This window comes from Peromyscus maniculatus, chromosome 7 (assembly GCF_049852395.1).
Source record: "Peromyscus maniculatus bairdii isolate BWxNUB_F1_BW_parent chromosome 7, HU_Pman_BW_mat_3.1, whole genome shotgun sequence".
In the NCBI taxonomy this organism is placed as follows: domain Eukaryota; kingdom Metazoa; phylum Chordata; class Mammalia; order Rodentia; family Cricetidae; genus Peromyscus; species Peromyscus maniculatus.
In genome coordinates, this window is record NC_134858.1 from 115,630,845 (window position 1) to 115,647,825 (window position 16,981).

The following is a 16,981-nucleotide window of genomic DNA, read 5'->3' on the forward strand; positions in this document are numbered from 1 at the left end:
GGTGAGATCTGAAGAAAGGAGATGGCCACATGTCCATGTGCCCAGGAAAACTGATGCCAACGAGGGTCATGCAGAAGCTACCTAAGGACCAAAGCAGAAATCAGTCACTAGCCCTCTGTTGCCATCAGACCTCAGAGTGAAAGAAAGGTATTTAACCCCCAAAACCCAGGAAGTTTCCCAGGAATTCTCTAAGAAGATCTGGAACCTCTAAACTCTTTCTGATAGTGTGTCAATAGCTTTTAGGTATGGGCAGCTATGAACTAAATACATATTTATAGAAAATAGTCTCTCTTGTAGCATGAATCTAAAAAGGTCTTATTAATAAAAACAAACCTGGAGCCAGGTACTGGGGTGAACGTTGAAAGATAAAGAAACAGAACCAGCCACAGCTAACCTCACCTCACCTCGCCAACTTCTCAACCGATCCTGTTTCCTCAAACTGGAAGCCTCTGAGTCCTAATTCAGAATGAATCTCAGCCTGAATTGCTGTTAAAAGCCTAAAAGCTGAGCCAGCTTAGTTCCTGGTCCTCACACCTTATATACTTTTCTGCTTCCTGTCATCACTTCCTAAGATTAAAGGTGTGTGTCATCATGCCTGGTTGTTTCCAGTGTGGCTTTGAACTCACAGAAATCCAGATGGATCTCTGCCTCCAGAATGCTAGGATTAAAGGTGTGTGTGCCACCATTTTCTGGCCTCTATGCCTCTCTAGTGGCTGTTCTGTTCTCTGACCCCAGATAAGTTTATTAAGGTGCACAATATATTGGGGGGGGGGCCAATATCACCTCTCTCTCTCTCTCTCTCTCTCTCTCTCTCTCTCTCTCTCTCTCTCTCTCTCTCTCTCTCACAGACACACACACACACACACACACACACACACACACACAAACACACACACACACACACACAAACACACATACACACCAAGCAACCAACACCAAGAACAAAGCATCCAAGAATCACCTTAGTCTGAAGAACAAAGTGACATTGAATAACCAACGACAATTTATAAAATAGTAATCGACTCCTAAGAGAGTTAAAAGCATAAGAGAGGGGATGTTAAAAACATACAATAAAAAGAGAGAAACAAATAAATATACATGAGTCCTCAGACAGAAGTAGGGCATGGCTATCTAAACCCACTTGGGTAAAATGCCTAACCCTGCAAAATGAAAGGCACATTGCCCACACAAGGGAATGACATGGGCATCATGTCTAGCAGAATGTGGAGCAACAAGATGACAGAGTCTCCAAGTCTCTGAGAGGTGCTTTCCTTATACCTATGAACACAAGAGTCAAACCCCCAATTAAGAGTGAGGTTAAAGACTTTCAGAAATGCAGGAACTAAAAGGTTTATTCTGAGTGATCTCCTGATTACTACTGCAGGACTCAGAACCACGCTTGTGCTCAAGGATCACAGGTCAGCCGGCTGCTATGGGAGGACTCAATGACTGTTATTGATTTCAATAGCTGCAAAAAGCTGTGACTGGAGGATTTGTTTACAATGAATTCTTTCTTCATCTCTGCATCTGACATCTGGGCTGGAATGGCACAGGCAGGGCTTGCTGAGCTAGAATATCACCTACATGTCTCTGTTTGGTGTGAATTCTTAAAGTTTGGCAGGTAGATTAGGAGACAGCAAACTGAGAAGGAATGTCTAGAGGTGAAGCAATTTGGAGACAGCCAGGTGAGCCCCATGTGGCCTTTTATGATCTTGTCCCCCAAACCACACAGCATCATTATATGATTCCAAGTTTTAGGGATACCCCTATTTAGGTGGGAAGGAATTGAACTCCATGGTTTGCATCAAGACCACATTAGAAATGAGCATGAGAATGGGAGATAAGATAACCTTTGTAAAATAAAATCACAAAAGAAACAATATATACTGATTTAAAAAAAAAAAACATACTAAATGGTAAAAAATAATAAGGCATATCACATAAAGGCATATTTAAAGATTCATTTATTTATTACTTTTGTGTATGTTTGCCTGGCATATGTATATGTATGTGCATCACATGCAAGCTTGGTGCACTTGGGGTCAGAGCAGATGTCAGAACTGGAGTTACAGATGGTTGTGAAAACCAAACCTGGGTCCTCTGGAAGAGCAACAAGTGCTCTCAACTACTGAGCCATATTTCAAGGCCCAAACAAACCACCTTTAATTTTACATTGTAAAACTGTAAAATATCGAATAATTTGGTGTAACATCTATAGACAACTCCACTTAACAGGACATTTATCAAAATTAAACTGTAACTTGATGAAACAAATCACTGAACATCTGAAAGAATTCAAAGCACACAAAGCTTGTCCTCTGGAAAACAACATAATTAAGTAAAAAGTCAGTGACAGAAAGATCTTTGGATGTCTCTAAACATGTTTAAAAATAGTAACATGTTTTTAGGTAATACATTGGGTCTAAAATGATATCCAAAGGGAAATTATAAAATATTTCAAAATTAATGACAGTAAAAAATATACCAAAAGTCTGATACTATAGCTAAAACAGTACTTGCAAGGAAATGTGTGGTACTGAGAGCCTATGTAGAAATAGGTTTCAGATCAATGTAAGCACCTACCTTGAAAAGCCAGAAAACTGGCAAATAAAACATGAAACAAGCAAAGGGAATGATATAATATAAAAAGCAAAACAAAAATAATAAAAACAAAATCAATGAAACAAAGCTGGTTAAGATAATTAAAATTGACAAACCCTAAGACTGATAGGGGGTTCACAAATTTTAAACATGAAAAATACAAATTTTTAAACAAAAAGTGAAGGTCACTCACAAATTTGGAACAGTAAATTTGACAATTAAAATAAAAGACAAATTTCTTGAAACCAAAAAAAAAAAAAATTTAAAAATTCAGATTGGAAAGGAAAAAGTACAAATTACAGCTATCTACAGAAACAAAAGTACAATTACAGTAAATCTATAGAAAATCAGAAACAATCTACAAGAAAGCTATGGATTTAGTAAAAGAATTAGCAATACTGACAGACACAAAGCAATGTGCAAAATTCAAATAGAGATGGGACAGAAAAGGAGACCAGGGGATGACTCAGGAAAAGTTATACAATGGAAACTTACTACAATAGTACAATGGAGAAAGACTAAGTGTAAGACATTTCTTGAATTTTTAAAAATGCTTTTCAACAGAAGTAAAACTACTAGCACTCTCCATTCATAAGGAGGTATTCTGAAATACAAATAGATCGTAACAAGCAATTTTGGTGGTGATTAAGATATCTACATTCCAGCTGGAGAGCTGGCTCAGTAGTGAAAAGCACTGGCTGTTTTTCCAGAGGACTGGATTCTGTTCCCAGGACCCACATGGCAGCTCACAATCTTCTCTAACTCCAGTTCCGGGGGATCTCATGTCCTCTTCTGGCCTCTGCAGGCACCAGGCACACATACAGCACACAGACATATGTACAGGCTAAATACCCAAACACATAAAAAAAAATTATATAAATAATAATAATGTAATTTTTAAAAAAGATATCTACATTCCAGCTGCACATGGTGGCAAATACTTGCAATCCCATCATTTGGAAGATTCTAAGCCAGCGTGGGCTAAAAAGATACTGTCTCAAAAATCAGAGGGACAAGCCGGGCGGTGGTGGCGCACGCCTTTAATCCCAGCACTCGGGAGGCAGAGCCAGGTGGATCTCTGTGAGTTCGAGGCCAGCCTGGACTACCAAGTGAGTCCCAGGAAAGGCGCAAAGCTACACAGAGAAACCCTGTCTCGAAAAACCAAAAAAAAAAAAAAAAAAAAAAAAAAATCAGAGGGACATGGGGGCATGGCTTATACAGTAATGTTCTTACTGTGTAAGCACAAGAACTTCTCCCTAGAGTACACATAGTTTGCTAGGCATGCAGGCATGATGACCTCTACTTGTAATCCCAGGACTGAGAAGGCAAGGGCTCACTCGCCATCCAGCGTAACCAAAGTAGTGAACTGCCCCGCCTGCAGGGCTACAACGGGTTCTCGACCACCCAAAGGAAGGAATGTAGGGACAGGAGATACAAAGGAAAAGACACCAAGTCTAGATTCTGATCAAGGTGCCACTTTATTTCCTTCCACAAGGATTTATATAGTTTCTGCAGGGTGGGGGGAGCAAGAAGCTGTCATCTACATAAGATGGTGCAAGCTAACAGGATGTTTGTATAGGATGTTTACAGGGTGAGAGGGTCAAGGGCTCTGACTCAATGTCCTGTTGCTAGGCAACCTGACTGTAAGCTGATCTAGTTCCCTGTCTTATGGGGGTCTGTATTTTTCCACTAACTAGAGATTCTGTCCTTGTTCCTGACAGTGAACTCCAGGCCAATGAGACAAATCTAGCCTCAAAGGAGATGAACAGCATTCCTGAGGAAGACAATCAAGCATGTCTTTCAGCCTCTGTGCACCTGCACACAAATGCACACACATACACTAACACACTAACACACACACACACACACACACACACACACACACACACGTTTTTAGAAAAAAAAATCTACCTACAGATACCTATATTCCACTTGACTATTAGAATGTGGATGACATTTTATCCACTTTAATAAATTATACACGCATATTGTAATCTATAGTGCAACCACTAAAAAAGTAAGATTTAAACTTACAAAGTATTATAAATAAAAAAAAACACTCAAAGTTGAAAGCACAGCAGAATTCAACAATATTACATACACTCACTTTTATGAAAGTAACAAGAGCATATCCAGTTCTGTGAGATAAATCAGTCATTATGGATGGCGGAACCTACTGCAGTAAAGTTCACAGTAAAACGTGCAATCTCGGACCAATAACCTTAACGCTAATTTGTAAAATCATGAAGAGGGAAAAGTGGGCTAGGGTTGGGGTGAGGAGACTAAGAAAAGAACAAAGAACAAAACACAGTGGAAAGAGTGACAGGAAGACAAATTAGAAAAACAAGTGGGAAGTTTATTCTTTTATGATCAACAGAACTGGTCAGGGGAGCTTCCTTGAACAAGTTAGACCAAATATACATATTTGGGGGGGGGGGGGCGTTCGAGACAAGGGTTTTCTCTGTGTAGCTTTGCGCCTTTCCTGGAACTTGCTTTGGAGACCAGGCTGGCCTCGAACTCACAAAGATTCTCCTGCCTCTGCCTCCCGAGTGCTGGGATTAAAGGCGTGCACCACCACCACCCGGCTAGACCAAATATTTAAAGAACAAATAACATGAATTTTATAGTCTCTTCCTAACACATTTCACAACAGCATTATGCTAACACCCAAAGCCAAGGCAGTATTTACAACACACACACACACACATCACAGAGCATGTCTCATTAACACAGATGTAAATATTCTCTAGAAAATGCCAGCAAATTATACCCAGTAATATATAAAAAGAAAACCAAACAAATTAGTGGGGTTTATCCCTGCAACACAATATTTAACTAAATGAAACGTATCTAAGCACCAGACAAAACAAACAAAAAAGCAAAATGAAATAAGTCCTATATCTAGGACATACTTCAAAGAAGAACACTGAACATGTTCCTTATAAAAACTAGAACATGAAATACAAATGCATAGAGCTGCCTAGGGACATAGCTCACAAGGAGAGTATTTAACAAGATCCTGGGTTAGGTTCCCAGCACTTCAAACTGGAGGAAAGTGAAGAGGTCTGTGGTGATATTGTGTTCCCCAAAATATTGTGCACCCTAATAAACTTATCTGGAGTCAGAGAATAGAAAAGCCACAGATATAGAGGCCAGTAAATGGTGACACACACGCCTTTAATCCTAGCATTCCAGAGGCAGAGATCCATCTGGATCTCTGTGAGTTCAAAGCCACACTGGAAACAGCCAGGCATGGCAACACGAGCCTTTAATCCCAGAAAGCGATGGCAGGAAGCAGATAGGTATTTAAGGCATGAGGACCAGGAATTAGAGCCTGGTTAATCTTTTAGGCTTTTGAGCAACAAACAGTTCAGCTGAGATCCATTTGGATGAGAACTCAGAGGTTTCCAGTCTGAGGAAACAGGATCAGCTGAGGAATTGGCAAGGTGAGGAAGCTGTGGCTTATTCTGCTTCTCTGATCTTCCAGCAATCACCCCATACCTGGCTCCGGGTTTAATTTTATTAATAAGATCTTTTAAGATTTGTACTACAGAGGTCTACACTGTAGTTAATAATACTATACCAACTCCAATTTTGTGGCTTTAATATCATCTTACAATTAAAAGTTACCCCTACAAAAAGTCTGTCACAAGAATATATGAGAATCTATGTAGTATTTTTTGGTAACTTCATGTGAATCTAAAATTTCAAAATAAAGAACCAAAGATTAAAAACTTCTAGAAGTAGTCACAGAAAAGTCATCAGGACCCAGAATCACACAGCACTCTTATATATAATATCAAAACTGTAAGCCAATTAAGAAAAAAAAATCAATGCATTAGACTTCAAACTTTTAAAGTTCTGCTCTGTGAAAGCACTCATTAAGAGGATAAAAGATATCCAAGGTGTGAACCTTGGGGCCACAGGTCCATTTGGGGTCCAGGATCCCTATGACCTGGGGCAGTGTAAGCAGAAAGGTTGTCTGTCCACAGTCCTGCCAGCAGCCCTTCTGCCCTGGGAAACAGTCACAGTGACCAGTAAAGAAGGTCAATGGAGCCGTGGACTGGAGTGTGGCTCAGAGGGCACTTGTCCAGTATGTGCAAGACCATGGGTTCCTTCCCCAGCACTGTCAAAAATAAATGGAGGTGGAGGGTAGGATAAAAGACAAGCTATAGATAGAAACATGTTTACAAGTCATAGCTGACAAAGAACTTACACCGAAAATTCTTTAAGCTCAGTAGCAAGAAACAAACTATTCAAGGGCTCACAAGATGCCTCAGTGGGCAATGATACTGCACAAGCCTGGCACCCTGAGTTCCATCCCTAGAGCCCAAGGAAAAGGGAAAAAAGAGAGCTGGCCACATAAAGTTGTCTTCTCTTCCATTCATTCACACTCACACACATACCATGCATGTGCACACACACACTTTGATAATATTTTTTGGGTAGTGGGGAGTTTTGAAACAGGGATTTTTCTCTGTGTAGCCCTGGCTATCCTGGAATCACTCTGTAGACCATTCTGGCCTTGAACTCAGAGATCCACCTGCCTCTGCCTCCTGAGTGCTGGGATTAAAGGCATGTGCTACCACCACCCAGCTCACTATGATAATAATTTTAATTACTAAAAAAAAAAAGTCCAATTATAAATGGACAAAAGACTTGAATAGACATTATACCAAAGCTAAACTGACAGAAAGCACATCACTGCGAGGCACCATGGGAACACTCTGTACTTCCCAGAGCACTCGGCTGTTGTGTGATATCTGATCACATTCTAACACTCCCAAGACTGCCGATAAAATTTACTTTGAATCAGAGGGTGGAGCTAGCTACTAGCTGACCAAAATTAACCACAGAGGTTTTGGAGAATTGAGGAAAGAGAGGAACAGGAAGAAGTAGGGCGGGGCTTAGAAATGGTCTAGGCCTTTTTGCATCTAGGAACGCGGGGGGGGGGGGGGGGGGTCACTGGCCACTTCTCCACAGCTCCTCTAATCATTCATGTTCTTACCCCAATATCTGACTCCCTAGTTTTTAATTAGATAAATGCTTCATCTGGCATCCAACTCAGGACACAAAATCAAGAGGTAGCCACTCATCCCTGGCTTTGCAGCTGCTGCAACCAACTGGCTTTTCCTCCCCCACCCCAGTCCTCTGAAAAAGGTGGGATTTTCCTGTTGCAGCCTCTCTACAACAGCCTTTCAAGTTTTTGGGGTTTTTTGTTTTTTTTGGGTTTTTGTTGTTGTTGTTGTTGTTGTTGTTGTTGTTGTTGTTGTTGTTGTTTTGGCTTTTTGAGACAGGGTTTCTCTGTGTAGCTTTGCGCCTTTCCTGGAACTCACTTTGTAGACCAGGTTGGCCTCGAACTCACAGAGATCCACCTGCCTCTGCCTCCCGAGTGCTGGGATTAAAGGCATGTGCCCCCAACACCTGCCCAAAAGATTACTTTTTTACTATACCTTTGCAAGAACAGTATAGAGAAAAAATTACCTTCACAGTGCCTACTTATAATAATTCCCAGTCTGTTAAAAGATATCAGTGGTAAATTCTTCTAGAAGGGATGTTAAATAGCCCTACCTTGTGTCAATATTTTGTATAACAGCCACTGGAAATATTTCATAAACCATTTCCTCAATCTATAATTTACCATTATACAGATGATATCTTATTAGCTGATTCAGATGCAGACACCTTAGAGAAAATGTTTGAAAAAGTAAAGAAAATTTTGCCTTGTTGGGGATTACAAATTGCTCCTGAAAAAAATATAAAGAGGAGATTCTATTAATTACCCAGGATATAAGACAGGTTTACAAAAAAACTCAACCACAGAATATACAAATGCAGGGATCAATTATGAACTTTCAATGATTTTCAAAAATTCCTAGGAAATATTAACTGGCTGTGGATTGACAACTCAAAAACTAAGTAATTTCTTTCAAACTTTACAAGGTGATAAGGACTTAAATAGTCCAAGAAAATTATCAACTGAGGCTGAGAGAAAATTAACTTAGGTAGAAAAGGAATTACAGGATGCACATTATGGATCATTTGGAGTCAGAGCTTGATTGTATTCTGGTTATTTTACCTTCTGCACATGCTCCTACAGGAATTCTTATGCAGAAAGAAGATAATATCTTAGAATGGATATTTTTACCACACAAACGGGGTAAAAAAAATTAAAGATCTCTGTAGAAAAGGCTTCTGAATTGATTCTGAATGAAAAATTAAGATTTTGTCAATTAACAGGAATAGACCCAATAGAAATTGTGGTACCTTTTACTATTTCCTCATTATGGACATAAAATGAACATTGGCAAAGAGCTTGCAATAATTTTTTGGGAGATATTAGCAACAAACATCCTCAAAGCAAGATACTTCCGTTTATAAAGAAAACTAACTGGACTCTTCCTCACATTGTACAGGGAACAATTTCTGGAGCCCCTATATTCTATACTGATGCAAACAAATTAGGAACGGCAGGTTATAAGTCAGGAAATTTAAGTAAAGTGGCTCAAAGCCCTTATGCTTATTTTCAAAAGTCAGAATTATATGCTATTCTAGAGTCCAGCTTTAATTTTTAGTTGAACAGGGACTACAAAAAGACTATTTGACTTATATGTCTATAGAGAACAACAGAAACAAACATTTGAGAAAATTTATGCAATTTTATCTTGTTGGAGATGTGATATAAAAATAGGCCAATTTACTCTTTTTCTTGGGACATTTTCTCTGGATGATTCATCCTTTTTCTTTAGATGTCTCATTTGTCCAGGAAGAAGCAAAGTGCTAGAGAGGTCCACAGAAATCCACAAAGATACCTCCACAACAGACTACTGGCAATGGTCAAGAGAAAGCCTGAACTGACCTACTCTGGTGATAGGATGGCCAAACACCCTAATTGTCGTGCTAGAAACCTCATCCAATGACTGAGGGAACCGGTTGCAGAGATCCATGGCCAGGCCCCAGGTGGAGCTCCAGGAGTCCAATTGGCGAGAAAGAGGAGGGTTTGTATGAGCAAGAATTGTTGAGACCAAGGTTGGAAAAAGCACAGGGATAAATAACCAAACGAATGGAAACACATGAACTATGAACCAATAGCTGAGGAGCCCCCAACTGGATCAGGCCCTCTGGATAAGTGAGACAGTTGATTAGCTTGATCTGTTTGGGAGGCATCCAGGCAGTGGGACTGGGCCCTGTCCTCAGTGAATGTGCTGGCTGTTTGGAACCTGGGGCTTATACAGGGACACTTGGCTCAGCCTGGGAGGAGGGGACTGGACCTTCCTGGACTGAATCTACCAAGTTGAACTCAATCCTCAGGGGAGTCTTTGCCATGGAGGAGATGGGAATGGGGGGTTGACTGGGGGAATGGGGGGGGGGGGGATGGGACAAGGGAATCTGTGGCTGATATGTAAAATTAAATTATAAAGTAAAAATTTTAAAAAATTAAAGCTGATTTTGAAGTTGGAGCATGCCTCTCTCTTCTCTAAACCCAAGCATATTTGTTAAGGGAAAATCCAAAATCTCTGTCTCATGTCAAAAGAGCCACCTGATATGAGACAGAAGAAAAACTAAAATTAAGGGACTATTTATTCTATTGCTGCTAATCTCATAATCCTTTGGATTTATTATGACTCATTAAAGCTTTTCTTTTTTTATAGTATTTTTTTTTCATTTTTCAAGACAGGATTTCTCTGTGTAGCTTTGTGCCTTTCTTGGATCTCACTCTGTAGACCAGGCTGGCCTCGAACTCACAAACATCCACCTGCCTCTGCCTCCCAAGTGCTGGGATTAAAGGCATGCGCCACCACCGCCCGGCAAAGCTTTTCTTAAGGTATAAATATTATCTCAAAATATAAGATTATATATATATATATATATATATACTTTCTGTTATGATATTAATGATCATATAGAATAAGACTAATTCTAGAAAAAGACTTCGTCTAGCCTCCCGTACATAATTTCGGGCTCGAGTCTCTTATCAAATACTAGGAATTAAGTTTGTGTACTCCAGGTATACTTAAGAAATTATGGTCCTTTAACCTAAAATCTGTTGCATATGTCATTTAAAATATTTAAGTTTTTGCAGTGACCCATGCATGACCATTCCTAACAGTGAGCGCTGAAGTCTCCAAAGGGATGATGGGGCCTCATGACTCCATCTGGATTGTGGTAATACTACTAAGCTGACAAATACCACCCAAAGATCAGCTTTGGACTACAAACTGCTCAGAACAATTTCAAGGCACCTAGCTGAGATGGTCCAGCTTCATGACCTACTTGAGCCAGGATTTCAGATAAAGCCTACACTTTCCCATTACACAGAGACTGGCAACAAACTAAATGATACAGCTAACTCTCCCTGGACTTGACCATTATCTCAATTCTCTCAGGGTGCCTTAGAGATGCTGTCAACACCCAGACAACAGGAAGTAATCTAAAGAACATGATGCCCACATTTTCAAGAGGCAGGTTGGTGGGTAGGTTTTAGTCATTCAATGGGTTATGGATATTTGTCATCATTTAGGAGGGTTGGTTACAAGCTATTATTGATAACGGTCAGGAAAAAAGCTGAACAAAGGAGATTAGATTCGGGGATCTCGTTCTGCAAAGAAAAAGGAGGAATACAGAAATAACAGAATAAATGGGTAGATTACTGAATTGACTTTTAAGCTAAAAAGCAACTAGTACACTGGTATGGATTTTTGTATACTGATAACAAATTTAAGGTTATTTTGTTATACTGTATAGCTGTGGAATATTCCTTTACACTGTATGAGTATATTTTGCTGTGATTGGTTTAATAAAGAAGCTGAATAGCCAACAGTTGAATAAGATAAAGTTAGGCAGGAGAGCCAGACTAAGAGAATGCTGGGATGAAGAAGGGCAGAGTCTGGAATTGCCAGCCAGATCAAAGGGAGCAGGAGGTGAATGTGCCATGCTAATAAAGGGACTGCCATGTGGCAGATCATAAATAAGGAATATGGGTAAATTTAAAATGTAAGAGCTAGTTAGTAATAAGCCTGAGCTATCGGCCGAGCATGTAATTAATATAAGCCTCAGTGTGTCTATTTGGGAACTGGCAGGTGTGACAGAAACTTCCACCTACACTGTATATATAGTTCTACTCTTATTTAAGGTATTTTTGAATACTGATACAAATTTAAGGTCATTTTTGTTAGAGCATACTGTACATGTTTCTACTCTTGTTTAAGGTATTGTACCTATGCAGTTCATTAAACAATGCAATGTAAATTTCAAGTCCTTGAAAGTTATTATTACAAACAATTTAGGATAATAAAGAAATGCAGGTTAATAGTCACCTATAACAATGAAACTTGTAGTCATGTTAGGTATGTTTTCAAGGTCAAACAGATACATTTTAGATAGACAGGTAGTCTTCAAACACTTCAGAAATCTACAGAATAAGGCATTTAAGATGTTTTAATAACATAAAGCTTTTCATGACAATGATATATGTCTGCTCCTGGCAGCAACAATCTACTTCAGAAAAGATGATGAGCAAACTCCTTCATATGGAGTTTGCTTTCTTTGTGGCAAAAGTCAGCCACTGGACAAAAAACTGCCCTTGCCTCGACTGCTGACAGTATGCTGTCCAAATTGTGCAAGCAGGACACAAAAGAAAGCGACTACTGGAAGCACTCTTGAACGCATTGGCACCGGAGACCATTTCCTAAATAAGACACCAACAGCACAGACCCTGAGCACAACAATTAATAAATGGGACCTCTCGAAACTGAGAAGTTTTGGCAGGGCAAAAGACACAGTCAATAAGACAAAAAGACAGCCAACAGAATGGGAAAAGATCTTCACCAACTCCACATCTGACAGAGGATTGATCTCCACAGTATAGAAAGAACTCAAGAAACTAGACATTAAAATACTGAACAGTCCAATTAAAAAAATGGGCTAAAGAGCTAAACAGAGAATTCACAAAACAAGAAATACAAATGGCTGAAAGACATTTAAAGAAATGCTCAACATCCTTAATCATCAGAGAAATGCAAATCAAAACGACTCTGAGATACCACCTTACACCTGTCAGAATGGCTACGATCAAAAACACCAATGACAGTCAATGTTGGAGAGGATGTGGAGCAAAGGGAACACTCCTCCACTGTTGGTGGGAATGTAAACTTGTACAACCACTGTGGAAATCAGTATGGCAGTTTCTCAGAAAATTAGGAATCGAACTACCTCAAGACCCAGCCATCCCACTCGGGCATATACCCAAGGAATGCTGATTCATACCACGAAGATACATGCTCAACTATGTTCATAGCAGCACTATTTGTAATAGCCAGAACCTGGAAACAACCTAGATGCCCGTCAACGGAAGAATGAATGAAAAAAGTGTGGTACATAAGCTGGGCAGTGGTGGCGCATGCCTTTAATCCCAGCACTCAGGAGGCAGAGCCAGGCGGATCTCTGTGAGTTCGAGGCCAGCCTGGGCTACCAAGTGAGTCCCAGGAAAGGCGCAAAGCTACACAGAGAAACCCTGTCTCAAAAAACCAAAAAAAAAAAAAAAAAAAAAAAAAAAAAAAAAAAAAAAGTGGTACATATACACAATGGAGTACTACTCAGCAGAGAAAAACAATGAAAGCATGAAATTTGCAGGCAAATGGATGGAACTAGAAAAAAATCATCCTGAGTGAGGTAACCCAAACCCAGAAAGACAGTCATGGTATGTACTCACTCATAAGTAGATTCTAGATATAAAATAAAGAACAATCAGACCACGACCCATAGAACCATGAAGGCTATATATATAGCATGGAGGTCCCTAGGATGACTGTGGCTTATAATAAATTTCGGTTTTACTCAATTATTGAAAAAGAAAATAGCCAAATGAATGGAAACACATGAACTATGAACCAAAGGCTGAGGGGCCCCCAGCTGGATCAGGCCCTCTGAATAGGTGAGACAGTTGATTGGCTTGATCAGTTTGGGAGGCAACTAGGCAGTGTGACCAAGTCCTGTGCTCATTGCATGAGTTGGCTGTTTGAAACCTGGAGCTTATGCAGGGACACTTGGCTCAGGCTGGGAGGAAGGGAATGGACCTGCCTGGACTGAGTCTACCAGGTTGATCACAGTCCTTGGGGGAGGATTTGCCCTGGAGGAGGTGGGAATGGGGCATGGGCTGGGGGTAAGGGGAGGGGGTGGGAGGGGGGAGAATAGGGGAACCCGTGGCTGTTATGTAGAACTGAATGGTATTGTAAAATAAAATAAATAAAATTTAAAAAAAAGAAGCAAAAATAGAAAGCGACTACTGAACTTTGCCAAGACAAGGTAGGACAGTCCTTCAAAATCCCTGCTTCACAGAAAAGTCTGTCAAATACTCTAGGCCTGTAGGCCAAAGATGGATGGCCCAATGTTACAGAAGAACCTTGGGTGACTGTTCAGGCAGCCAGCTATTTCTGTCATTTCTATAGTTTTGGAAGCCATTTGCTCTGCACTTCCTGTTTACTCAAATCATATTTTATTCTTCTTGGGTCTCTGATGTAGATTTAAGTCTAGACAGTTATAGTTTTACAATTTTCCTTGTTAACAAATTTAGAAAAGAAATTCAAAAAAGAGGTGTAAAATATATAAGATTGAGACATAAAAGCTTGTTTATCTGAAAAAATGTTTTGAGGTCTAAAATAAATAAATATATAGCTTTGAGTTGGTAATACAAACTAGTATAGAAAGTGAATTAGGTATAAAACTTTAGACTTACCAAGATAGGATAGATAATGGCATATTTTTTTCTCAATTTGCCAAATGCAAATGGACTGGACATTGTGAACATAATTCTTACCTGATAATTTTTCATATTGTACATAGTTTTTCTGTGTCAGAGTTAAAACTTTCCCTTTTTATTTAGAGAAAAAGAGGGAAATTGTGATATTCTGATCACGTTCTGACACTCCCAAGAATGCCAATAAAATTTGCTTTGAATCAGAGGATAGAGTTAGCTACTAGCTGACCAAAATTAACCAGAGGTCTTGGAGGACTGAGGACAGATAAAGAGACAGGAAGTAGTAGGGCAGGACTTAGAGAGGGTCTAGGCCTTTTTGGATTGAGGAATGAGAGAGAGGTCACTGGTTGCTTCTCACAGCTTCTCTGATCATTCATGTTCTTACCCTGATATCTGACTCCTGAGTTTTTATTGATAAAGAATATTTAGATAAATGCTTCACTCTGTTGTTGACTGTGGTCATGCTTACTTTAACTTTACACATTGAAAAATGCCATACAACTATAGAGAGAAAAAGAAGTCAAAACAGGTAGCTTGACTAAGAATCAATAGCATGGTGACATGTCAATCACTGGCTTTTCCACAATGAACCACATTATCACATTCCAGCCTTTTTTATTATTTCTTCCCTGAGGGGAGCTTTCTTTCTTACTGTGCCCTATGAGATACTGATACCACAGAGACAATGTATATTTTTGTGTCATGTATGACAAGGTTTTATATAGTAGAAAGTGAGATTTTGGTCTCCCCTCCAGTACCAAGCTTGGTCTTTTCATGGCAATGTCACCTGCTGATATGGCATGGACTGTGGTTACATAGCTATCATTAAGGAAAACCGAGGGAAAGGTATGTGGAAACTGTACCAACTTATGGTTTCATATGAATATTATTAAATTACTACAAAGTAAAGTTATGATTTAAAATGTTAAGCAATTTTTGAGATCAGAGAGACTAGTACAACCAAGGAAACACAAGTGACCCTACAAACTACCCTTTACCCATGCTCCTTTCAGCATCTTCTCAAAACTCATTGGGTCAAAACAAAAATAAACAACAGTAACAAAAACAATACAGTAGAGGACCTGATCAGGAAGAGGAACAGGGTCAGCCAGAGGAGTAGGAAGGGGACAAAAAGTATGAGGGATGTGAATGTGATACAATCAAAATATGTTTATATATACGTGTAAAGATGTCATAATGAAACAGTATTAAGCACAACTAATATATGCTAACAAAAACATTAAAAAAAAAAAAAGAAAGCCAAATGCAACCTATGGTAATTCATAACTACCAGAATGGCTAAATTTAAAACACTGACAACACTAAATGATGCAGAGAATGGAAGAACTTTCATCTGTTGCTGGTGAGAGTGTGAAACCATACACTCAACCTATGTTCCAATTTTTTTTTCTTTTTTTTCTTGTTGTTGTTTTTGTTTTTTGTTTTTTTAAGACAGTGCTTCTATGTGTAGCCCTGGCTGTCCTGGCACTCACTCTATAGACCAGGCTGGCTTCAAACTCAGAGAGATCCGCCTTCTTTTGGCTCTTGAGTTCTGGAATTAAAGGTGTGTGCCACCTCTATCCAGCCTGTGTTCCATTTCTACGAATTCATTTGGTACAGAAATGAAGCAACATGTCGAAAAACAATGTGTACATCATCACATTAGTCACTGACTTGGCAATAAAAACCTATCTTCTATCACTAACATTACCACGGATAATGCTGTCAACACTCACCAGAGATAAATCTCAAAAAACCTGAGCCAAACAAAAGACAGGCACAATTTATTAACTCACATTAGTAAAAATTAGAACCATGCCTGTCTACTGGGATTGAGAGGGTCATTTCTGGTAGATAGTCTGGGATATATTTTTAAAATACAAGACTTTTACATTTCATTAGCAAATACAATAACAGTTTAAAAAAACAAAATTTGTACTCAGTGTAGATTTTAACATCTAACTATTGGAAGTCAGACAATTAAGCAAAGTTTCATGTCCATGTCTGTGTGTCTGTTACACAGACGCAAAAAATTTTAAGTACGGATTCAATTTTCTAAGGTCTTCTTAATCATTGTGTCAGCTGAAGCTTAAGTTTTAATTCTCAAGGACACCATCAATCTCATCCAAAATTTCCTGATAAATATGCAAAGCCCACCTCCCTTTTCTCTTAACCACACCTACAACTATACCCAAATTTCCACTACCTATGTCAATGAAGACAAGTAATTTTTTTAAGTAGCAGAGTATAAATATTTTTTAGCTTTGTAGACTACCTACTATCTCTGTTCTGTTTGTGTGGTTGTATTTTCTAACGATGTGAAAAATGTCACTAACCATTCCTACCTTGCAGCACTTCCCAGATACGGCTCATGAGCCAGATTCTTAAACTCTATACTATACTATTTATTTATTTATGTGATCTTTTCCCCCGTTTTCCTAGAAACTGTCATAAGATTAGGGTAAAAGCAAACAGTGATCTTTGAGAAGAAATCTAGAAATACAGATGGACATTAAAGGACAGATTCAAAGGACCCTATCAGAGCAGTGAAGCCTGAAGGAACTAAAGAAAAATGAAGATTCAAGGAAAGATCCTTGTTCTCTAACTCCAGGTGAAATGATGTGA

At 39.2% G+C, this 16,981-nt stretch overlaps 1 protein-coding gene across 2 annotated transcripts in view; it reads right to left on the bottom strand.

Moving 5' to 3' along the window:
• Cmc1 (C-X9-C motif containing 1) overlaps positions 1-16,981 on the bottom strand; it is an 87,802-nt gene that overhangs the window by 66,097 nt on the left and 4,724 nt on the right. The window lies entirely within an intron of this gene.